The sequence below is a fragment of the Pristiophorus japonicus genome, unplaced genomic scaffold (assembly GCF_044704955.1).
Source record: "Pristiophorus japonicus isolate sPriJap1 unplaced genomic scaffold, sPriJap1.hap1 HAP1_SCAFFOLD_29, whole genome shotgun sequence".
Classification (NCBI taxonomy): Eukaryota; Metazoa; Chordata; class Chondrichthyes; family Pristiophoridae; genus Pristiophorus; species Pristiophorus japonicus.
Window position 1 is genome coordinate 6262580 of NW_027252668.1, and position 24392 is coordinate 6286971.

At 54.7% G+C, this 24392-nt stretch overlaps 1 protein-coding gene and 1 long non-coding RNA gene across 2 annotated transcripts in view; one reads left to right on the plus strand and one right to left on the minus strand.

Annotated features, from left to right (window-relative positions):
* Positions 1-18497, minus strand: part of LOC139248284 (uncharacterized) — a 48443-nt gene extending 29946 nt beyond the window's left edge. Inside the window, exon 1 of the long non-coding RNA XR_011591038.1 lies at positions 18336-18497. This is a non-coding gene — a long non-coding RNA (uncharacterized lncRNA). The remainder of the gene's footprint in view (positions 1-18335) is intronic.
* The window catches only part of LOC139248263 (zinc finger protein 551-like), a 359795-nt gene that overhangs the window by 93187 nt on the left and 242216 nt on the right, over positions 1-24392 (plus strand). The gene's annotated exons all lie outside the window — the stretch shown is intronic.

The window sequence follows — 24392 nt, forward strand, 5'->3', positions numbered from 1 at the left end:
TGTTTGCTTGTCAGTTTCTGGTATGGGAGCATGTATCTATCTGTGTGCCTGTCCGTGTCGGGTATGGGAGCATGTATCTATCTGTGTGCCTGTCAGTGTCGGGTATGGGACTTTGTATCTAACTCTGTGCCCGTCAGTCTCTGGTCTGCGAGTATGTATCTATCTGTGTGCAAGTCAGTCTCTGGTATGGGAGTATGTATCTATCTCTGTGCCCGTCAGTGTCCGGTATACAATTATGTAACTACCTCTGTGATGTCAATCTCTGGTGTGGGAGTATGTATCTATCTCTGTGCCTATAATTCTCTGGTATCGGAGTCTGTATCTATCTGTGCTGTCAGTTTCTGGTATGGGCGTATGTATCAATCTCTGTACCTGTCAGTCTCTGGTATGGGAGTATGTATCTATCTCTGTGCTGTCAGTGTCTATTATGGGAGTAAGTATCTGTGTGCCCATCAGTCTCTGTTATGAGAGTATTTATCTATTTCTGGCCCAGTCAATCGCTGGAATGGTGTATGTATCTATCTGTGTGCCTGTCAGTGTCCGGTATAGAAGTATGTATCTATCTCTGTCCCAGTCAATCTCTGGTATGGCTGGCTGTCTATATATATATATATATATATATATATATATATACATATCTGTGTGTGCCTGTCACTGTCTGGTATGGAAGTATGTATCTAACTCTGTGCAAGTCAGACTCTGGTATGGGAGTATGTATCTATATCTGTGCTGTCAGTTTCTGTTTTTTCTGGAATTTTCTAATTTACTGGAATTCTTTGAGGATATAATGAGCATGGTGGATAGAGGTGTACCGATGGATGTGGTGTATTTAGATTTCCAAAAGGCATTTGATAAGGTGCCACACAAAAGGTTACTGCAGAAGATAGAGGTACGCGGAGTCAGAGGAAATGTATTAGCATGGATAGAGAATTGTCTGGCGAACAGAAAGCAGAGAGTCGGGATAAATGGGTCCTTTTCGGGTTGGAAATCGGTGGGTAGTGGTGTGCCACAGGGATCGGTGCTGGGACCACAACTGTTTACAATATATATAGATGACCTGGAAGAGGGGACAGAGTGTTGTGTAACAAAATTTGCAGATGACACAAAGATTAGTGGGAAAGCGGGTTGTGGAGAGGACACAGAGAGGCTGCAAAGAGATTTAGATAGGTTAAGCGAATGGGCTAAGGTTTGGCAGATGGAATACAATGTCGGAAAGTGTGAGGTCATCCACCTTGGGGAAAAAAAAAACAGTAAAAGGGAATATTATTTCAATGGGGAGAAATTACAACATGCTGAGATGCAGAGGGACCTGGGGGTCCTTGTGCATGAACTCTTTTTGGAGCAATCAAAAAACATTAAACCGTGCCCCCCGATCTGGGGGAAACACCAAACATTTACAGGCCCTTTTATTTTTTTGTGGTATTTTTTTGGGGGGGTTTTTTTGGGCACAAAATAGTATTTTTTCTCCAAGTGCCCCCTATAAAAGGGGAGGGGGACACGAACAGCACCGGCAATTAAAACAAATTAACTTAAAAACATAAAATCAAATTAAAATTTGGTTGCCGGGCGTGATGATGCACTCCAGTCCCTCCGTTGCCCACCTCTCGCGGAAGGCCGCGAGCGTACTGGTGGACACCGCGTGCTCCATCTCCAAGGACACTCTGGACTGGATGTAGACGCAGAAGAGAGGCAGGCAGTCTGGCTGAACGACCCCCTCGACCGCCCGCTGCCTGGACCGGCTGATGGCACCCTTGGCCGTGCCCAGGAGCAGTCCTACGAGGGGGCCCTCGGACCTACCCGCTCCCCTCCGCACAGGGTGCCCGAAGATCAGGAGTGTGGGACTGAAGTGCAGCCAGAATTTCAGGAGCAGCCCCTTTAAATAATAAAACAGGGGCTGCAACCTCGTGCATTCCAAACATGGAACACGGATTCTTCCAGACCGCAGAAATTGCAGGCGGCCTGGGAGCCCGTGAACCGGCTTAAAAATTTATTGCACGGGCCTGCTCCGTGCACCACCCTCCAGGCCAAGTCCCCGATAAATACTGGGAGGACTCCCGCGTAGAGTGCCCTCCATCGGAGACCCCCGCCTCCTCCGGACGGCAAGATGGTACGCCATGGCGTGTCCAGACGGCAGGATTGTCCGGCCCGGGACCGTGTAGGACTGGTCGGGGTGGATCATGTGGTCCAACACGACGCCAAGGCGAGCAGACATCGCCCTGGCGAAGATTTTGTCGTCCGTGCTGAGGAGGGAGACCGGGCGCCAGTTCTTAAGGAGGCGGAGATCGCCCTTCTTCGGCAGCAGGACGATGACTGCCCTGCGCCAAGAGAGGGGCATCTCCCCGGTCGCCAGACTTTCCCCCAGGACCCGTGCGTAGTCGCCCCCCAAGACATCCCAGAACGCCCTGTGGAACTCCACGGTCAGCCCGTCCAGCCCCGGGGCTTTTCCCCTCGAGAGCCGGTCGAGGGCGCCGGTCAGCTCCGCCAGGCTTAGCGGAGCTTCCAGATTTTCGGCGCCCTCCGGGCTGACCTTCGGCTGGTCCTCCCACAAAACTCTACACGCTTCCTCGCTGGACGGCTCCGAAGAGAACAGGGCCCCGTAATATTCACGGGCCCTGTTGTTGACGCCCTCCGGATCCGAGACGAGAGAGCCGTCGTCGGCCAGCAGCGTCAAGAGCTGCTTACGGACACTCTGTCTTTTTTCCAGCGAGTAGAAGAAGGGGGAGCCGCAGTCCAGATCCCGCAGGAACCGGATCCGCGACCTCACGAACGCGCCTCGGGACCCGACGAGCTGCAGGTCCTTCAGCGCAGCCTTCTTTGCATCGTACACCGTCCGCAGGGCCGGGTCCTCGACGACTTGACCGAGACGGGACTCCAGGTCGAGCACCTCTTTCTAGGCGCCCGACCCTGACCGCCCGCCTCTTGGTCGACCCCCTCGCGTACTCCTGACAGAAGACGCGGACGTGAGCCTTGCCCACGTCCCACTATAGCCTCAAAGAGGGGAAGCCCCCCTGCTTCCTTCTCCAGTCGGCCCAGAATCGACGGAACGAGTCCTGGAACCGCACGTCCTCCAGCAGCCGGTTGTTAAAGTGCCAGTACGCGGACCCCGTCCTCGCGCGGAGCGAAGCGAGCTCTGCCCACACCAGGTGGTGGTCCGAACACGGCACCGGCCGCACGGAGGCCGCCGGGACGCAGGAAACGTACGCCCGAGACACGTAAAGGCGGTCGACTCTGGACCATCCTACTCCAGGCCTCACCCAAGTAAAGGCACTGGAGTCGGGATGGAGATTTCGCCAGACGTCCACCAAGTCGAAGGACCCGACCAGGTCCCTCAACTTCTCCATCGCCGTCATGCTCTGCGGGGCACCGGAGCGGTCCCTCGCCTCGAGGGTGCAGTTAAAATCCCCCCCCGAGGACAATGCAGTTGCCGACGTCGACGGAGCCAAGAAGAGCGGACACTTCTTCGAAGAAACGCGCTTGCTGCGGTCCGGGCTGAGGGGCGTACACGTTCATGAGATGGAGCGGCACGTCCCCCAGACGAACCGTTACATGCAGCAAGCGGCCTGGCACGGGCTCCTCGACCCCCAAGATCTCCGGCTGAAAATGCGGGGCCGGCAAGATGGCCACCCCACTAGAAGTGGCGGTGAGGTGGCTCATGCGGACCTCTCCTTGCCATTCCAGGAGCCACGTAGCTTCGTCCCCCGGAACGGTGTGGGTTTCTTGCAGGAAGCATGCCGCATATTTCCCCTCCCGCAGGAACGAAAAAATGTTAAATCTACGGCGTGCCTCTCTGCCGCCGTTGATGTTGAGGCTGGCTATGGTTATCTTCATGACAAGAGCATAGTGCAACCTCTACCTAACCTATTGTGGGGGGGGGGGGGGCGGGGGGGGGGGGGGGGCGGGGGGCGGGGGGAAGTGGAGTCGTTTGTTGACCTCCACTCCTTCAGCAGCCCAGCGAGGAACTTTTGGAGCCGGCGCAGCTCAAGGCCTTGCGCCTTTGATAAGGGCCCGCCCGCGGCCATGGTTTTAGCGGCGACGCGGACGGAAGCGATGAGGAGCCCCGGCTCGGATCATCTTTCCAGGGCCAGATGGGTTCGGTTGCGGCGACCCTGGCTCTGGACCAAAAAGTCCCGGAGTTCCTCTACGGGAATGAGGGGGCACTCAGCGGCGGGCACGAGGAGATCCACCGCCTCACTGGCGATGGACTCGAGATCTTCACCCGCGTCCTCCACCGAGTCCCCGTCCTCCTCCGGGAGGTCGCCGCTAGCAGCCGGCCTGTCGACCGCACGAGGTACGGCAAACGGCCCGGCCGCTCCATCTGGCCCTGGCTCTGCCCCGATCCCACCCCCAGGATCGTCAACAGAGGAGTCCCCACTGGGCTCTTTTAAAAGTGGTGCTGGGTCAGGAAGTGACAGCGGAAGGGGTTCCTCCTCCGCCCCAGGAACTGGGGAACACTGAGAGACCTGGTCAAAGTAATGTTCCAGGTCCTCCAAGTATCCCAGCTCCAAAGTCGGGGGCGAGGGTTGTTGTTTTTCCCCCTCCCCGCCGCCACCCCCCAGCCCAGCGTGTACAGAATCGTTAAAATTATTCATCATTTCCGTTTCTTCCGGGCCGAGTGACACCCGGGGGAAGTTGGTTAATAGCTGGCCGGGCTCAGGTTCGGCCTTTTCGGCCCCGCCCGCCTCAGTCTCCGGGATGCTCGACCCGATGGCAACGCATTCCTCCGCCTCCCACGACAGGTAGATCATCCACGCCACCCCCGGGGGGGCAGAGGCTAGGCAGCCTCGACTGTCTCACCCTCCCCGGGGACAGATTCCTCGCGCCTATGGCGCAGTTTGGGGACGCCGGTGGGGGACGCGGGACACGCAGCGGGCACCGACTCCTCCGCGGATGGATGTTGTTCCCCCTCCGCCTCATTGGAGCGGCGCCTCCTGGGGCGGTGCGGAGGCAGGTGACCCCCATATCTGTCGAGGCCTCCCGCTCCACTCCCCCCTTTTTCTTGTGTTGCCCGCGCCCGAACCCCTCTGCGGTATTAGTCAAAGGCTCGGGCACGGGCTCAGGGCACCCCGCGCTCGCCGGTGACGGGGTTGGGCCGAGCGCGGTAAACAGATTGTCTGCCGCACCGAGGGGACCCACCTCTAGATGTTTCGCCGCCTTCTGCGCCTTCTTTCCGATCGGACGCTCTCCCTCTCCCCCGCCGGAGGCCGTGAAAACAAAGGCCTCCGACGATGCCCGCGCACCTACGGCTCCCGGCACGCAGACGCAACTAGGGGGAGGGGTGGCGGCGGCGCCAGCCTTGGCCGCCTTCGGTGGTTTGGCAGCCTTGGAGGCGGGGCAGTTCTTGCAAACGTGCCCCACCTCCCTACAGGCATGGCACCGCACGCCGTCCGACGTCCAAAAGATGCGGTAGGCAGTCCCCTCGTGCATCACGTTGAACGATCCCTCCGTGGTCTCCTCCCGCGCCAGCCGGATAAAGAGCTGGCAGCGGAAGGAGAACACGTGGCGCACGCTGCTCTCCCTGAGGCCGAACGGTGTGGGGTTGATCCCTGACCTTACCTCCCCCAGTTGGTGTATGTGAGGGAGGAGGAGCCCAGCGGGAACAAAGGGCGGGATGTTCGATAGAATGACTCTCTGCGCGGTGGCCTCGAGAGGGTCCACCGGCAGGAACGCCCCGCCCACCGTGAGCCCCTTTTCAATAGCCAGGGACACCGCACGCTCCGACCCCAGGAAGAACACAGCCTTCCCAGACATCTTGGAGGCTGCGACAATGGCCGAGGGGTCGACTACCCCAGCCATCGCCCGCACGCACTCCTCGATGCTCATCGTGGGGTGAGTGTAGCTCTTGACCCCGTGTTTCTTTGTGACAAGTCTGATAGGTGGTAGGGCAGCAGAAGGCACAGGAGGCGCCGTGGATGCGGACGCCGCCTGCGCGTATGTCCTTGCTGGCCCTGCCACCGGCGTGGATGGGGTAGCCATCACGGGGTCCCTTTAAGGGCTACACCCACCCAAAGTCACAGGCCTCAATGGTCTTAAATGGCCTCGTTTAAGTATTTGAACAGAGGGAGCTCTTAACGAGGCACACCTCTCCCCTAGTTGGCAATTGGGGAGGGGCCTTGCTCCCTCTGCTCAGTTGTCTTAATTGTTCTTGTTTTTTTCACTTGGGAGGAAAGGGCTCTCAGCGAGAGAGGGGAGAGACAGAGAAAGAGAGAAAGAGGGAGGAGGGGGTGGGAAAGAGGGAGGAGGGGGTGGGAAAGAGGGAGGAGGGGGTGGGAAAGAGGGAGGAGGGGGTGGGAAAGAGGGAGGAGGGGGTGGGAAAGAGGGAGGAGGGGGTGGGAAAGAGGGAGGAGGGGGTGGGAAAGAGGGAGGAGGGGGTGGGAAAGAGGGAGGAGGGGGTGGGAAAGAGGGAGGAGGGGGTGGGAAAGAGGGAGGAGGGGGTGGGAAAGAGGGAGGAGGGGGTGGGAAAGAGGGAGGAGGGGGTGGGAAAGAGGGAGGAGGGGGTGGGAAAGAGGGAAGCTGCGAGGGCAGGTCTCCCCTCACAGCGATGGGTGGGTGCACTCCCCAGATGTCAAACAAAACAGTCTTTGGGGTGGTCTTCGGGTGGGGGGAGAAGATGTCTTCACCTGGGGCAGCTGGAGCCACACAGGTACACACTCCCAACGATGTTAATTAGGGTGATTGAGTTTCTTCAGCCTGGTAGCTCCAGCTATCCCAGGCTAGGCAATGGGGGAGGGGTGCTTCAGTGGTGTGTGGGCCAAGCTGTGGGCAAGACCCCTACACACACTTCCACACACACACACACACACCCCGCGATGTTCCGTCCCTCGATTGGTCGTCTTTCCTCCCCCCATCGATACAACAAAGTCTTTTTTGGGGAATGCACCAAAACACACCCATCTTTGGCTGAAGAAGTCTTTCCCTCCTTCCACACTGGTAAGTTGTTCTTTTTTTCCCCCTCTCTCCAACTCTTTGTCGAATTAATCAAGTTGTTGCAGTCTTCTGCTCTCCTCCTCTCACTCTGGATGAATGGTAATGAAGCCCCTTCCTTCCTTTTTTCCTTCCTTCTCTTCCTGGGCTGTTTTACAGGATTCTTGAAAGGCCTTCCAGACAGGAGCAAAAGCAGCAGCTCCTTCTCTCACTGCTCCAGGCTCCAAGTGAATAGGCCACGCCTCCAAAGCTCCACCATTGGTCCTTGTGCATGAAACTCTTTGAGGAGCAAACAAAAAACATTCAACCGTGCCCCCCCGATCTGGGGGAAACACCAACATTTACAAGACCCTTTTTTTATTTTTTGGGGTTTTTTTTAGGCACAGAATCGAATTTTTCTCCAACTACCCCCTATAAAAGGGGAGGGGGACACTAAAAGCACCGGCAATTAAAACAAATTAACTTAAAAACATAAAATCAAATTAAAATTTGGTTGCCGGGCGTGATGATGCACTCCAGTCCCTCCGGTGCCCACCTCTCGCGGAAGGCCGCGAGCGTACCGGTGGACACCGCGTGCTCCATCTCCAAGGACACCCTGGACCGGATGTATGCGCGGAAGAGAGGTAGGCAGTCTGGCTGAACGACCCCCTCGACCGCCCGCTGCCTGGACCGGCTGATGGCACCCTTGGCCGTGCCCAGGAGCAGTCCTACGAGGGGGCCCTCGGACCTACCCGCTCCCCTCCGCACAGGGTGCCCAAAGATCAGGAGTGTGGGACTGAAGTGCAGCCAGAATTTCAGGAGCAGCCCCTTTAAATAACAGAACAGAGGCTGCAACCTCGTGCACTCAATAAAAACATGGAACACGGACTCTTCCAGACCGCAGAAATTGCAGGCGGCCTGGGAGCCAGTGAACCGGCTTAAAAATTTATTGCACGGCACTGCTCCGTGCACCACCCTCCAGGCCAAGTCCCCGATAAATAGTGGGAGGACCCCTGCGTAGAGTGCCCTCCATCGGGGACCCCCGCCACCTCCGGATGGCAAGATGGTACGCCATGGCGTGTCCAGATGGCAGGCGAGGATGGCAAAGTTGAGGGTGTGCAGGTGCAGCCCGTACAGGAAACCCCTCCCCCCGAGTCGGCTCAAGTTGTGAGGCGCCGGCCCCCGAGGGAGGTTCCGGGGTTTGGCGCCGATGAGGAATTACGTCCAGACGGGGGTCAGTTTGGACGGGATCTTCCCACGTGCTTGAGCCTCCTCGATGCACCTAACGGAGTCGGGGCCCAGAGCTCTTTTTAGCGACTCGATGGCCGCGTGGCGGACGTTGGCAGAATTTAGGCGCCGCGCCAGCATGTCTGGCGCCATCCAGACCGCTCCTCCGCCATCGAGCAGGTCCCGGACCCTGGTCACCTCACCAGCCACAGCCCTCTCTTCCGACCGCCACCAAAAACCTCGGTCGTGGAGGTACGGATTCACGAGCAGCGGCTCCTGCAGGACGGCCGCCACTCCAGCCGTGGAGAGCTGCGCTTGGTGGAGACTTTGTTCCAGACCCTGATGAGTTCCTTGTAAAAGACAGGCAGCTCCCGGAGGGTGGTCCTGACGCCCCCCACACTCACAAACAGGAGCTGCATGTCGTAGTTGAGGCCGTGCTGCTGGCGGAAGATATACATCGCCAGAGCACGCCACCTAGGAGGGGGCTCAACGTAAAGGTATCTCTGCAGGGTCTGAAGACGGAAAGTCGCGAGCTGGGCGCTGACGCACACCAACGACTGACCGCCCTCCTTAAGCGGGAGACTCAAGACCGCGGCAGAGACCCAGTGCTTCCTGTTGTTCCAGAAGACGTCCACCAGCTTCTTCTGTATCTTGGCAACAAACGCAGGGGGAGGGGTCAAAGTGACCAGCCGGTACCACAACATGGCGGCCACCAGCTGGTTTATGACTAGCGCTCGACCCCTGTAGGACAGCACTCGGAGCAGTCCTGTCCAGCGCCCTAGGCGAGCGGCGACCTTGGCCTCCAGCTCCTGCCAGTTCGCCGGCCAGGCTTCCTCGTCGGGGCTAAGGTAGACTCCCAGATAGAGGAGATGGGTCGTGCTCCAGGCAAAAGGCCTGAGCTCCTCTGGCAGGGAGTCCACCCGCCAATGACCCACCAGGAGTCAGGAACATTTCTCCCAGTTGATTCTGGCGGAGGATGCGGCCGAGTAAATCTCCTGGCACTTACGCATCCTCCCCAGGTCAGCAGGATCCTCTACCGTGAGGAGCACGTCATCGGCGTAAGCCGAGAGGATGACCTCCATGCCCGGCCCTTGCAGAGCCAGTCCCGTCAACCTCGTCCGCAGGAGGCGCAGGAAAGGCTCCACGCAGACGGCATATAACTGGCGGGACATGGGGCATCCCTGCCGCACCCATCTCCCAAAGCGAAGGGGCGCCGTCAAGGACCCCTTAACCTTAATCAGACACTCTGCAGCGGCGTACAAAAGGCGGATCCGGGCGACGAAATGCGTCCCGAACCCGAAAGCGCGCAGAGTTCCGAACAGATAGTCGTGATCCACCCTGTCGAACGCCTTCTCTTGGTCGAGGGATAGGAAGGCGACTGACAGACCAGCCTCCTGGGAGTAATGGATGAGGTCCCGGACCAGATGGATGTTATCATGGATTGTCCGGTCCGGGACCGTGTAGGACTGGTCGGGGTGGATCATGTGGTCCAGCACGGCGCCAAGGCGAGCAGACATCGCCCTGGCGAAGATTTTGTAGTCCGTGCTGAGGAGGGAGACCGGGCGCCAGTTCTTAAGGAGGCGGAGATCGCCATTCTTAGGCAGCAGGACGATGACTGCCCTGCGCCAAGAGAGGGGCATCTCCCCGGTCGCCAGACTTTCCCCCAGGACCCGTGCGTAGTCGCCCCCCAAGACGTCCCAGAACGCACTGCGGAACTCCACGGTCAGCCCGTCCAGCCCCGGGGCTTTTCCCCTCGAGAGCCGGTCGAGGGCGCCGGTCAGCTCCGCCAGGCTTAGCGGAGCTTCCAGATATTCGGCGCCCTCCGGGCTGACCTTTGGCAGGTCCTCCCACAAAACTCTACGCGCTTCCTCGCTGGACGGATCCGGAGAGAACACGGCGCCCTAATATTCACGGGCCCTGTTGCTGACACCCTCCGGATCCGAGACGAGAGAGCCGTCGTCGGCCAGCAGCGTCAAGAGCTGCTTACGGACACTCTGTCTTTTTTCCAGCGAGTAGAAGAAGAGGGAGCCGCGGTCCAGATCCCGCAGGAACCGGATCCGCGACCTCATGAACGCGCCTCGGGACCCGACGAGCTGCAGGTCCTTCAGCGTGGCCTTCTTCGCATCGTACACCGTCCGCAGGGCCGGGTCCTCGACGACTTGACCGAGACGGGACTCCAGGTCGAGCACCTCTTTTTCTAGGCGCCCGACCCTGGCCGCCCGCCTCTTGGTCGACCCCCTCGCATACTCCTGACAGAAGACGCGGACGTGAGCCTTGCCCACGTCCCACCATAGCCTCAAGGAGGTGAAGCCCCCCTGCTTCCTTCTCCAGTCGGCCCAGAATCGACGGAACGAGTCCTGGAACCGCTCGTCCTCCAGCAGCCGGTTGTTAAAGTGCCAGTACGCGGACCCCTTCCTCGCGCAGAGCGAAGCGAGCTCTGCCCACACCAGGTGGTGGTCCGAACATGGCACCGGCCGCACGGAGGCCGCCGGGACGCAGGAAACTTACGCCCGAGACACGTAAAGGCGGTCGACTCTGGACATCCTACTCCAGGCCTCACCCAAGTAAAGGCGCTGGAGTCGGGGTGGAGATTTCGCCAGACGTCCACCAACCCGACCAGGTCCCACAACTTCTCCATTGCCGTCATGCTCTGCGGGGCACCGGAGCAGTCCCTCGCCTCGAGGGTGCAGTTAAAATCCCCCCCGAGGACAATGCAGTCGCCGACGTCGACGGAGCCAAGAAGAGCGGACACTTCTTCGAGGAAGCGCGCTTGATGCGGTCCGGGCTGAGGGGCGTACACGTTCATGAGATGGAGCGGCACGTCCCCCAGGCGAACCATTACGTGCAGCAAGCGGCCTGGCACGGGCTTCTCGACCCCCAAGATCTCCGGCTGAAAATGCGGGGCCAGCAAGATGGCCACCCCACTAGAAGTGGCGGTGCGGTGGCTCATGCGGACCTCTCCTTGCCATTCCGGGAGACGAAGCCACGTGGCTCCTGGAACGGTGTGGGTTTCTTGCAGGAAGCACGCCGCATATTTCCCCTCCCGCAGGAGCGAAAAATTGTTAAATCTACGGCGTGCCTCTGCCGCCGTTAATGTTGAGGCTGGCTATGGTTATCTTCATGACAAGAGCATAGTACAACCTCTACCTAACCTATTGTGGGGGGGGGGGGGGGGGGGGGGGGCGGGGGGAGTGGAGTCGTTTGTTGACCTCCACTCCTTCAGCAGCCCAGCGAGGAACTTTTTGAGCCGGCGCAGCTCAAGGCCTTGCGCCTTTGATAAGGGCCCGCCCGCGGCCATGGTTTTAGCGGCGACGCGGACGGAAGCGATGAGCAGCCCCGGCTCGGACCATCTTTCCAGGGCCAGATGGGTTCGGTTGCGGCGACCCTGGCTCTGGACCAAAAAGTCCCGGAGTTCCTCTACGGGAATGAGGGGGCACTCAGCGGCGGGCACGAGGAGATCCACCGCCTCACTGGCGATGGACTCGAGATCTTCACCCGTGTCCTCCACCGAGTCCCCGTCCCCCTCCGGGAGGTCGCCGCTAGCAGCCGACCCATCGACCGCACGAGGTACGGCAAACGGCCCGGCCGCTCCATCCGGCCCTGGCTCTGCCCCGATCCCAACCCCAGGATCGTCGACAGAGGAGTCCCCACTGGGCTCTTTTAAAAGTGGTGCTGGGTCAGGAAGTGACAGCGGAAGGGGTTCCTCCCCCACCCCAGGAGCCGGGGAACACAGAGTGACCTGGTTTAGGAAATTCTCCAGGTCCACCAAGTCCCTCAGCTCCAAAGTCGGGGGCGAGGGTTGTTGTTCTTCCCCCTCCCCGCCGTCACCCCCCGGCCCAGCGTGTGGATGTTTTTTACAGTTGTCTGCAGTGTCATTTTATGCCGAGTCGAGCAAATCCCGGGGGAAGTCGGTTATTGGCTGGGCGGGCTCAGGTGCGGCCTTTTCGGCCCATCCCGCCTCAGTCCCCGGGACACTCGACCCGGCGGCTATGCATTCCTCCGCTGGCCCCACGCCCCCCACGACAGGCAGATCTTCCACGCCATCCCCGGGAGGCAGAGGCTGCGCAGCCTCGACTGTCCCACCCTCCCCGGGGACAGACTCCTCTCGCCTACAACGCAATTTGGGGGCGCTGGTAGAGGACGCGGGACACGCGGCGGGCACCGACTCCTCCGCGGAGGGATGTTGTTCCCCCTCCGCCTCATTGGAGTGGCGCCTCCTTTTGTTCCTGGGGGTGCGCGGAGGCAGGGAGACCCCCGTGTCTGCCGAGGCCTCCCGCTCCACTCCCCCCTTTTTCTTGTCTTGCCCGCGCCCGAACCCCTCTGCGGTATTAGTCAAGGGCTCGGGCACGGGCTCAGGGCACCCCGCGCTCGCCGGTGACGGGGTTGGGCCGAGCGCGGTAAACAAGTTGTTTGGTGCACTGAGGGGACCCGCCGCTAGATGTTTCGCCTTCTTCCGCGCCTTCTTTCCGGTCGGACGCTCTCCCTCCCCCCCCGCCAGAGGCCGTGAAAACAAAGGCCTCCGACGATGCCCGCGCACGCAACTAGGGGGAGGGATGGCGGCGGCGCCAGCCTTGGCCGCCCTCGGTGGTTTGGCGGCCTTGGAGGCAGGGCAGTTCTTACGAACATGCCCCACTTCCCTACAGGCATGGCACCGCACGCCATCTGACATCCAGAAGACGCGGTAGGCAGTCCCCTCGTGCACCACATTGAAATTGCCCTCCATCGTCTCCTCCCGCGCCAGCCGGACAAAGAGCTGGCGGCGGAAGGAGAACACATGGCGCAGGCTGCCTGAGGCCAAGCGGTATGGGGTTGATCCCTGACCTTACCTCCCCCAGTTGGTGTAGGTGAGGGAGGAGGAACTCAGCGGGAACAAAGGGCGGGACATTTGAAATGATGACCCTCTGCGCGGTGGCCTCGAGAGGGTCCACCGGCAGGAACGTCCCGCCCACCGTGAGCCCCTTTTCGAGGGCCAGGGACACCGCCCGCTCCGACCCCAGGAAGAACACGGCCTTCCCAGACATCTTGGAGGCTGCGACAATGGCCGAGGGGCCGACTACCCCAACCATCGCCCGCACGAACTCCTCAATGCTCATTGTGGGGTGAGTGTAGCTCTTGACCCCGTGTTTCTTTGTGACAAGTCTGATAGGTGGCAGGGCAGCAGAAGGCGCCGTGGATGTGGACGCCGCCTGCGCATATGTCCTAGCTGGCCCTGCCACCGGCGTAGATGGAGTCGCCATCACGGGGTCCCTTTAAGGGCTACACCCACCCCAAAGTCACAGGCCTTAATGGTCTTAAGTGGCCTCGTTTAAGTATTTAACAGAGGGAGCTCTGAAAGAGGCACTCCTCTCCCCGAGTTGGCAATTGGGGAGGGGCCTTGCTCCCTCTGCTCAGTTGTCTTAATTGTTTTTTTTTCTTTCTTTTTTCAATCAATTGGGAGGAAGGGCTCTGAGAGAGAGAGAGGGGAGAGACAGTGAGAGAGAGAAAGAGAGAGGGGGGGGGGGGGGGGTGGGAAAGAGGGAAACTGCGAGGGCAGGTCTCCCCTCACAGCAATGGGTGGGTGCACTCCCCAGATGGCAAACAAAACAGTCTTTGGGGTTGTCTTCAGGTGGGGGGAGAAGGTGTCTTCACCTGGGGCAGCTGGAGCCACACAGGTACACACTCCCAACGATGTTAATTAGGGTAATTGAGTTTCTTCAGCCTGGTAGCTCCAGCTATCCCAGGCTAGGCAATGGGGGAGGGGTGCTTCAGTGGTGTGTGGGCCTAGCTGTAGGCAAGACCCCCACACATACTTCCACACACACACACACCCCCCGCGATGTTCCGGCCCTCGAATGGTTTTCTTTCCTCCCCCCACCGATACAACAAAGTCTTTTTGGGGAATGCACCAAAACACACCCACCTTTGGCTGAAGAAGTCTTTCCCTCCTTCCACACTGGTAAGTTCTTTTTTTTTTTCCCCTCTCTCCAACTCTTTGTAGGAATAATCAAGTTGTTGCAGTCCTCTGTTCTCCTCCTCTCACTCTAGATGAATGGAAATGAAGCCCCTTCCTTCCTCCTCTTCCTGGGCTGGTCTCAGGGCTCTCAAAGGCCTCCCAGACAGGAGCTCAAGCAGGTAGCTCCTTCTCTCTCTCTGCAGCTAGGCTCCAACTGATTAGGCCATGCCTCCAAAGCTCCACTATTGGTTGTGCATGAAACTCTTTTTGAGTCTACCTGTAAAACATAAAACATTAAACCGTGCCACCCGACCTGGATGACACACCAGACATTTACAAGGCCCTTTTTTTTTCTTTTTTTGGTTTTTTTTTTGTGTTTTTCTTTTTTTGGGTTTTTTTTTTTTGGGCACTTTGGTTGTGCATGAATCCCAAAAAGTTAATTTGCAGGTGCAGCAGGTAATCAGGAAGGCGAATGGAATGTTGGCCTTCATTGCGAGAGGGATGGAGTACAAAAGCAGGGAGGTCCTGCTGCAACTGTATAGGGTATTGGTAAGGCCACACCCGGAGTACTGCGTGCAGTTTTGGTCCCCTAACTTAACGAAGGATATACTGGCTTTGGAGCGGGTACAGAGACAAATTCACTAGGCTGATTCCGGAGATGAGGGGGTTACTTTATGATGATAGATTGAGTAGACTGGGTCTTTACTCGTTGGAGTTCAGAAGGATGAGGGGTGATCTTATAGAAACATTTAAAATAATGAAAGGGATAGACAAGATAGAGGCGGAGAGGTTGTTTCCACTGGTCGGGGAGACTAGAACTTGGGGGCACAGCCTCAAAGTACAGGGGAGCCAATTTAAAACCGAGTTGAGAAGGAATTTCTTCTCCCAGAGGGTTGTGAATCTGTGGAATTCTCTGCCCAAGGAAGCAGTTGAGGCGAGCTCATTGAATTTATTCAAGTCACAGATAGATAGATTTTTAACCAATAAGGGAATTAAGGGTTACGGGGAGCGGGCGTGTAAGTGGAGCTGAGTCCACGGCCAGATCAGCCATGATCTTATTGATTGGCGGAGCAGGCTCAAGGGGCTAGATGGCCTTCTCCTGTTCCTAATTCTTATGTATTGGTCTGGGAGTATGCACCTATCTGTGTCCCTGTCAGTCTCTGGTATGGGAGTATGTATCTATCTGTGCCTGTCACTGTCTGATATCGGAGTATGTATCTATCTCTGTGCCCGGTGTGGCAGGATGTATCTATCTCTGTGCTGTCAGTCTGTGGTATGGGAGTATGTATCTATCTGTGTGCCTGCCAGTGACCGGTATAGAAGTATGTATCTATCTCTGTGCTTGTCAGTGTCTGGTCTGGAAGTATATATCTATCTCTGTCCCTGTCAGTCTCTGGTATGGGATTATGTATCTATCTGTGTGCCTGTCAGTTTCTGGTATGGGAGTATTTATCTATCTGTGTGCAAGTCAGTCTCTGATATGGGAGTATGTATCTATCTTTGTTCCTGTCAGTCTTTGGTATAGAAACATAGAAAATCGGTGCAGGAGTAGGCCATTCAGCCCTTCGAGCCTGCACCGCCATGTTGGCTGAACATGCAACTTCAGTACCCCATTCCTGCTTTCTCGCCATACCCCTTGATTCCCCCTAGTAGTAAGGACTTCATCTAACTCCTTTTTGAATATATTTAGTGAATTGGCCTCAACAACTTTCTGTGGTAGAGAATTCCACAGGTTCACCACTCTCTGGGTGAAGAAGTTTCTTCTCATCTCAGTCCTAAATGGCTTACCCCTTATCCTTGGACTGTGACCCCTGGTTCTGGACTTCCCCAACATTGGGAACATTCTTCCTGCATCTAACCTGTCTAAACCCATCAGAATTTTAAACGTTTCTATGAGGTCCCCTCTCATTCTTCTGAACTCCAGTGAATACAAGCCCAGTTGATCCAATCTTTCTTGATAGGTCAGTCCCGCCATCCCGGGAATCAGTCTGGTGAACCTTCGCTGCACTCCCTCAATAGCAAGAATGTCCTTCCTCAAGTTAGGAGACCAAAACTGTACACAATACTCCAGGTGTGGCCTCACCAAGGCCCTGTACAACTGTAGCAACACTTCCCTGCCCCTGTACTCAAATCCCCTCGCTATGAAGGCCAACATGCCATTTGCTTTCTTAACCACCTGCTGTACCTGCATGCCAACTTTCAATGACTGATGTACCATGACACCCAGGTCTCGTTGCACCTCCCCTTTTCCTAATCTGTCACCATTCAGGTAATATTCTGCCTTCCTGTTTTTGCCACCAAAGTGGATAACATCACATTTATCCACATTATACTGCATCTGCCATGTATTTGCCCACTCACCTAACCTGTCCAAGTCACTCTGCAGCCTCTTAGCTTCCTCCTCACAGCTCACACTGCCACCCAGCTTAGTGTCATCTGCAAATGTAGGGATATTACATTCAATTCCTTTGTCTAAATCATGAATGTATTTTGTAAATAGCTGGGGTCCCAGCATAGAAACATAGAAAATAGGTGCAGGAGTAGGCCATTCGGCCCTTCAAGCCTGCACCACCATTCAACAAGGTCATGGCTGATCAGCCACCCCAGCACCTCCCCCCCACGCCCCTTCCACAACCCCCGACCCCCCCAGCCGCATGGAACCTTCCAGCACCCCACCAGTCACTGCCTGCCGTTCTGAAAAGAACCCGTTTGTTCCTACTCTTTGCTTCCTGTCTGCCAACCAGTTCTCTATCCATGTCAATACATTACCCCCAATACCATGTGCTTTAATTTTTCACATCTCTTGTGTGGGACCTTGTCAAAAGCCTTTTGAAATTCGAAATACACCACATCCACTGGTTCTCCCTTATTAGTTACATCCTCAAAAAATTCTGGAAGATTGGTCAAGCATGACTAATCTCTCCACATAATTGAAGTCTCAGGTGTCATCCTGGTAAACCTCCTCTGTACCCTCTCCAACACCTTGGCATTCTTCCTAATGTGTGTTGCTCAGAATTGTACACAATACTCCAGCCTCACCACTGATTTGTAATGGGTTAGCATTGAACTCCTTGTTTTTATGTTTAGTGCTCCATTTACAAAGTGAAAGATCCCATACACTCTCTTAAATGTCTTATCAGCTTACCCTTCCATCTTCAAACATTTGTGGATATTTACCCCCAGGTCTCTCTGCTCTTATAGCCCCTCAAAATAGTACCGTTTGCATTATACTGCCTCTCCATGTTGAACTTCCCAAAGTGTATCATTTCACACTGAGCTATAATAAATTGCATCTGCCATGTTTCAGTCCAGTTCACCAGTCTGTCTGTGCGTTTCTAAAGTCTGCTGCGATCCTGCTCACCATTTACTACAATCAACTTTCTTGCCCTCAGCAAACCTCGAAGGTCCACTTCCGATAGCGAAGACCAGGTCATTTAAAATATAACCAGAAAAGCAAAGGCATCAATTGCGACACCTGGTTGACCCAATGTAAACTTCTCCGCAGTTGGAGAAACATCGGTCCACCACTGCTCTCTGCCCCCTGTCCCTCAGCTAATTACATATCCAATTTACCACTGTCCCTTTAACACATGTGCTTCAATTTTACAAACAAGTCCATTATGTGATACTTTATCAAATGGCTTTTCAAAGTCCATGTCTCCAACCTCTACTGCACTTACCTCAACACTGTGATACTTAATTTACTCTAAAAACACACACGATTCAATGTGACTGTGTGTTCAGAGACAGAAACTGATCTTATTTCATGTCCCACTGCACGACCTCCTGCTGGATAATTGTGCTCGGTGGTCAGACTCTCCCACTCTCATTCCCATCATTTCCTGCCTTACCTTGTAATCTTTGTGTACTATCTACAGGACCAGTGTGTATCTGAGTCACTGGGGCTCTCTCTGACCTTTCTCCCCAGTCCATCCCCAGGACCAGTGTGTATCTGAATCAATGGGGCTCTCTCTGACCTTTCTCCCCAGTCCATTGCCAGTGTGAATATGAGTCAATGGGACTCTCTCTGACCTTCCTCAGTGGTCCATCCCCAGGACCAATGTGTATCTGAATCAATGGGGCTCTCTCTGACCTTTCTCCCCAGTCCATCCCCAGGACAAGTGTGTATCTGAGTCAATGGGATTCTCTCTGACCTTTCTCCTCAGTCCATCCCCAGGACCAATGTTTATCTGAGTCAATGGGACTCTCTCTGATCTTTCTCAGTGGTCCATCCTCAGGACCAGGGTGTATCTGGGTCAATGGGACTCTCTCTTACCTTTCGCCCCGGGTCGATCTATGGAAGCTCTTTGAATCAGAAGGGTTATCTCTGGTTGGTGCTCTCACAATCCTGTGCTGGTTCACCGGCCGTTGTTCCTCAGTCTACAGTCCCTGTTTCCTCCCACCTGTGGAACTTTCTCAATCACTCCATCATTCACCAGAAGATCTAATAATGGCAGGGCAGAAAATGAGACAAATATTGACAGTGTGAAGTGGAATGTAATGTATATTTTTCTGACGCTTAATACAACTGAAAGTTCAGGGTTGAGTATTCTTGTTGGAGTTTGTCATTTCCCCAGCAAGCCCACGGGAGCATCACACAAATTGCCAGAGTTCTTGACAAAACTGCGGAATTTACTATCTATTGCTTAGACAAACCGGCACTGTGTGATCTCACTGAGTCCATCCTCCCCGGGTTACACACTGTCTGATCTCACTGGGTCCCCGGGTTACATACTGTCTGATCTCACTGGGCCCATCCTCCCCGGGTTACACACTGTCTGATCTCACTGGACCCATCCTCCCCGGGTTACACACTGTCTGATCTCACTGGACGCATCCTCCCCGGGTTACACACTGTCTGATCTCACCGGGCCCCCGGGTTACACACTGTCTGATCTCACTGGGTCCCCGGGTTACACACTGTCTGATCTCACTGGGCCCATCCTCCCCGGGTTACACACTGTCTGAACTCACTGAGCCCATCCTCCCCGGGTGACACCAGTCTGATCTCACTGGGCCCCCGGGTTACACACTGTCTGATCTCACTGGGCCCCGGGTTACACACTGTCTGATCTCACTGGGCCCATACACCCCGGGTTATACACTGTCTGATCTGACTGGGTTCCCAGGGTTACACACTGTCTGATCTCACTGGGCCACCGGGTTACACACTGTCTGATCTCACTGGGCCCCCGGGTTACACACTGTCTGATCTCACTGGGCCCCCGGGTTACACACTGTCTGATCTCACCGGGTCCCCGGGTTACACACTGTCTGATCTCACTGGGCCCATCCTCCCCAGGTTACACACTGTCTGATCTCACTGGGCCCATCCTCCCCGGCCAACACACTGACTGATCTCAGTGGGACCCCGGGTTACACAGTCTGATCTCACGGGGTCCCCGGGTTACACACTGTCTGATCTCACTGGGCCCAACCTCCTTGGGTTACGCACTGTCTGATCTCACTGGGCCCCCGGGTTACACACAGTCTGATCTCACTGGGCCCATCCTCCCCGGGTTACACACTGTCTGAACTTACTGGGCCCATCCTCCCCTGGTTACACCAGTCTGATCTCACTGGGTTTCCGGGTTACATAGAAACAAAACATAGAAAATAGGTGCAGGAGGAGGCCATTCGGCCCTTCTAGCCTGCACCGCCATTCAATGAGTTCATGGCTGAACATGCAACTTCAGTACCCCATTCCTGCTTTCTCGCCATACCCCTTGATCCCCCGAGTAGTAAGGACTTCATCTAACTCCTTTTTGAATATATTTAGTGAATTGGCCTCAACAACGTTCTGTGGTAGAGAATTCCACAGGTTCACCACTCTCTGGGTGAAGAAGTTTCTCCTCATCTCAGTCCTAAATGGCTTACCCCTTATCCTTAGACTGTGTCCCCTGGTTCTGGAGTTCCCCAACATTGGGAACATTCTTCCTGCATCTAACCTGTCGAAACCCATCAGAATTTTAAACGTTTCTATGAGGTCCCCTCTCATTCTTCTGAACTCCAGTGAATACAAGCCCAGTTGATCCGGTCTTTCTGGATAGGTCAGTCCCGCCATCCCGGGAATCAGTCTGGTGAACCTTCGCTGCACTCCCTCAATAGCAAGAATGTCCTTCCTCAAGTTAGGAGTACAAAACTGTACACAATACTCCAGGTGTGGCCTCACCAAGGCCCTGTACAACTGTAGCAACACCTCCCTACCCCTGTACTCAAATGCCCTCGCTATGAAGGCCAACATGCCATTTGCTTTCTTAACCGCCTGCTGTACCTGCATGCCAACCTTCAATGACTGATTCACCATGACACCCAGGTCTCGTTGCACCTCCCCTTTTCCTCATCTGTCACCATTCAGATAATAGTTTGTCTCTCTGTTTTTACCACCAAAGTGGATAACCTCACATTTATCCACATTATACTTCATCTGCCATGCATTTGCCCACTCACCTAACCTATCTAAGTCACTCTGCAGCCTCATAGCATCTTCCTCGCAGCTCACACTACCACCCAACTTAGTGTCATCCGCAAATTTGGAGATACTACATTTAATCCCCTCGTCTAAATCATTAATGTACAGTGTAAACAGCTGGGGCCCCAACACAGAACCTTGCGGTACCCCACTAGTCACTGCCTGCCATTCTGAAAAGTACCCATTTACTCCTACTCTTTGCTTCCTGTCTGACAACCAGTTCTCAATCCATGTCAGCACACTACCCCCAATCCCATGTGCTTTAACTTTGCACATTAATCTCTTGTGTGGGACCTTGTCGAAAGCCTTCTGAAATTCCAAATATACCACATCAACTGGTTCTCCCTTGTCCACTCTACTGGAAACATCCTCAAAAAATTCCAGAAGATTTGTCAAGCATGATTTCCCTTTCACAAATCCATGCTGACTTGGACCTATCATGTCACCTCTTTCCAAATGCGCTGCTATGACATCCTTAATAATTGATTATATCATTTTGCCCACTACTGAGGTCAGGCTGACCGGTCTATAATTCCCTGTTTTCTCTCTCCCTCCTTTTTTAAAAAGTGGGGTTACATTGGCTAACCTCCACTTGATAGGAACTGATCCAGAGTCAATGGAATGTTGGAAAATGACTGTCAATGCATCCGCTATTTCCAAGGCCACCTCCGTAAGTCCTCTGAGATGCAGTCCATCAAGCCCTGGAGATTTATCGGCCTTCAATCCCATCAATTTCCCCAACACAATTTCCCGACTAATAAGGATTTCCCTCAGTTCCTCCTCCTTACTCGACCCTCTGACCCCTTTTATATCCGGAAGGTTATTTGTGTCCTCCTTAGTGAATACCGAACCAAAGTACTTGTTCAATTGGTCTGCCATTTCCTTGTTCCCCGTTATGACTTCCCCTGATTCTGACTGCAGGGGACCTATGTTTGTCTTTACTAACCTTTATCTCTTTTCATATCCATAGAAACTTTTGCAATCCGTCTTAATGTTCCCTGCAAGCTTCTTCTCGTACTCCATTTTCCCTGCCCTAATCAAACCCTTTGTTCTCCTCTGCTGAGTTCTAAATTTCTCCCAGTCCCCGGGTTCGCTGCTATTTCTGGCCAATTTGTATGCCATTTCCTTGGCTTTAATACTATCCCTGATTTCCCTTGATAGCCACAGTTGAGCCATCTTCCCTTTTTTATTTTTACGCCAGACAGGAATGTACAATTGTTGTAGTTCATCCAGGCGGTCTCTAAATGTCTGCCATTGCCCATCCACAGTCAACCCCTTAAGTATCATTCGCCAATCTATCCCAGCCAATTCACGCCTCATACCTTCAAAGTTACCCTTCTTTAAGTTCTGGACCATGGTCTCTGAATTAACTGTTTTATTCTCCATCCTAATGCAGAATTCCACCATATTATGGTCACTCTTCCCCAAGGGGCCTCGCACAACGAGATTGCTAATTAATCCTCTCTCATTACACAACACCCAGTCTAAGATGTCCTCCCCCCTAGTTGGTTCCTCAACATATTGGTCTAGAAAACCATCCCTTATGCACTCCAGGAAATCCTCCTCCACCGTATTGCTTCCAGTTTGGTTAGCCCAATCTATGTGCATATTAAAGTCACCCATTATAACTGCTGCACCTTTATTGCATGCACCCCTAATTTCCTGTTTGATGCCCTCCCTAACATCACTACTACTGTTTGGAGGTCTGTACACAACTTCCACTAACGTTTTTTGCCATTTGGTGTTCTGCAGCTCGACCCATATAGATTCCACATCATCCAAGCTAATGTCCTTCTTAACTATTGCATTAATCTCCTCTTTAACCAGCAATGCTACCCCACCTCCTTTTCCTTTTATTCTATCCTTCCTGAATGTTGAATACCCCTGGATGTTGAGTTCCCAGCCCTGATCATCCTGGAGCCACGTCTCTGTAATCCCAATCACATCATATTTGTTAACATCTATTTGCACAGTTAATTCATCCACCTTATTACGGATACTCCTTGCATTAAGACACAAAGCCTTCAGGCTTGTTTTTTTAACACCCTTTGTCCTTTTAGAATTTTGCTGTACAGTGGCCCTTTTTGTTCTTTGCCTTGGATTTCTCTGCCCTCCACTTTTCCTCATCTCCTTTCTGTCTTTTGCTTTTGTCTCCTTTTTGTTTCCCTCTGTCTCCCTGCATTGGTTCCCATCCCCCTGCCATATTAGTTTAACTCCTCCCCAACAGCACAAGCAAACACTCCCCATAGGACATTGGTTCCGGTCCTGCCCAGGTGCAGACCGTCCGGTTTGTACTGGTCCCACCTCCCCCAGAACCGGTTCCAAAGCCCCAGGAATTTGAATCCCTCCCTGCTGCACCACTGCTCAAGCCACGTATTCATCTGCGCTATCCTGCGATTCCTACTCTGACTAGCACGTGGCACACACTGTCTGATCTCACTGGGCCCACCCCCGGGTTACACACTGTCTGATCTCACTGGGCCCCCGGGTTACACACTGTCTGATCTCACTGGGCCCCGGGTTACACAGTGTCTGATCTCACTGGCCCCCGGGTTGCACACTGTCTGATCTCACTGGGCCCCCGGGTTACACACTGTCTGATCTCACTGGGCCCACCCCCGGGTTACACACTGTCTGATCTCACTGGGCCCACCCCCGGGTTACACACTGTCTGATCTCACTGGGCCCACGCCCGGGTTACACACTGTCTGATCTCACTGGGCCCACCCCCGGGTTACACACTGTCCGGGTCAGCACATTCCCCGGGACCTGACGATGACAGTAATCTAACCTCGGTTTCTGTGCTCACTTACAAACACTTTAATTTAAACTTTAAAGTCCCGCCCTGTGTGACAGCAAACATCAGATCTGACACTTCCGCATTTTCCCTCATGTAGATGGCAATGCGCCATTTTCTGTGCACAGTTACAAAGCGACACTGTTACACTTTAAAGTCCCTCCCGGTGTTTGTTCAGCTCTCGGGCTGAGCCGCCCGCTCTCAGTCCGTGAGCCCAGTTCCCCCAGTGACAGAGCGCGGCCCCGGTAACCCTGGCTGCACACAGGAGATTGACAGCCCCTTGCACCAATCCCAGTTCCGCTCCACCACAGAGCCCCGCCCAGAGGGCTGCAGAAGGAACCACACGGGGTCACGTGGCTCCTGATTGGAACCCGGGGCAGTTGAACTGTCACTCCGCGAGCCCGGCAGCGCGCGGGACGTGGCCCCGCCCGCCGTGTGACGTCAGGGCCCCGCCCACACAGCCCCTGAGCTCAGCAGCGGGAATGCTGCAATCTGAGAATAAAGACAGAAGGTGCTGGAAATACTCAGCCGGTCAGGCAGCTTGTGTGGGGGACAGAGAGAGAATTAACCTGAGGGAAGCTCATTGTTATTGCCCTGACATTCAGGGGCACGCTGCTTTACCTGCTGTTGGGGGAAGTGCAGCTGAAAGATTTATTGACAATATACAGGACTGTTTCCTGACTCAACATGTTAATGAAGTAACTGGGGAAAGTTATATATTGGATCTGGTGTTTAGTAGTGAGCCTGACCTGGTGTGGGGGAACATCTGGGCAACACTGATCACATTATACGCTCCCAATTGGCCGGGAGAACCAAAGGGACTGAGAACCTGCGACTCGCGCCACATTTCAGACGGGCAAACTTCTCCAAAATGGCAGAGGACTTGCAACAGGTAAATTGGCCAACCCCCCTCGGTGCTGATGCGACCGATGTTGAATATAAATGGAAAGTTTTTAAGAATAAGATTAAAAATGTTGAAAACCAACATGTAGACAAAATCAAAAGATAGACATGTGGTGAGAAAAAGCCAAGGTGGCCGACTGGCTCTGTGCAAAGACAAATCA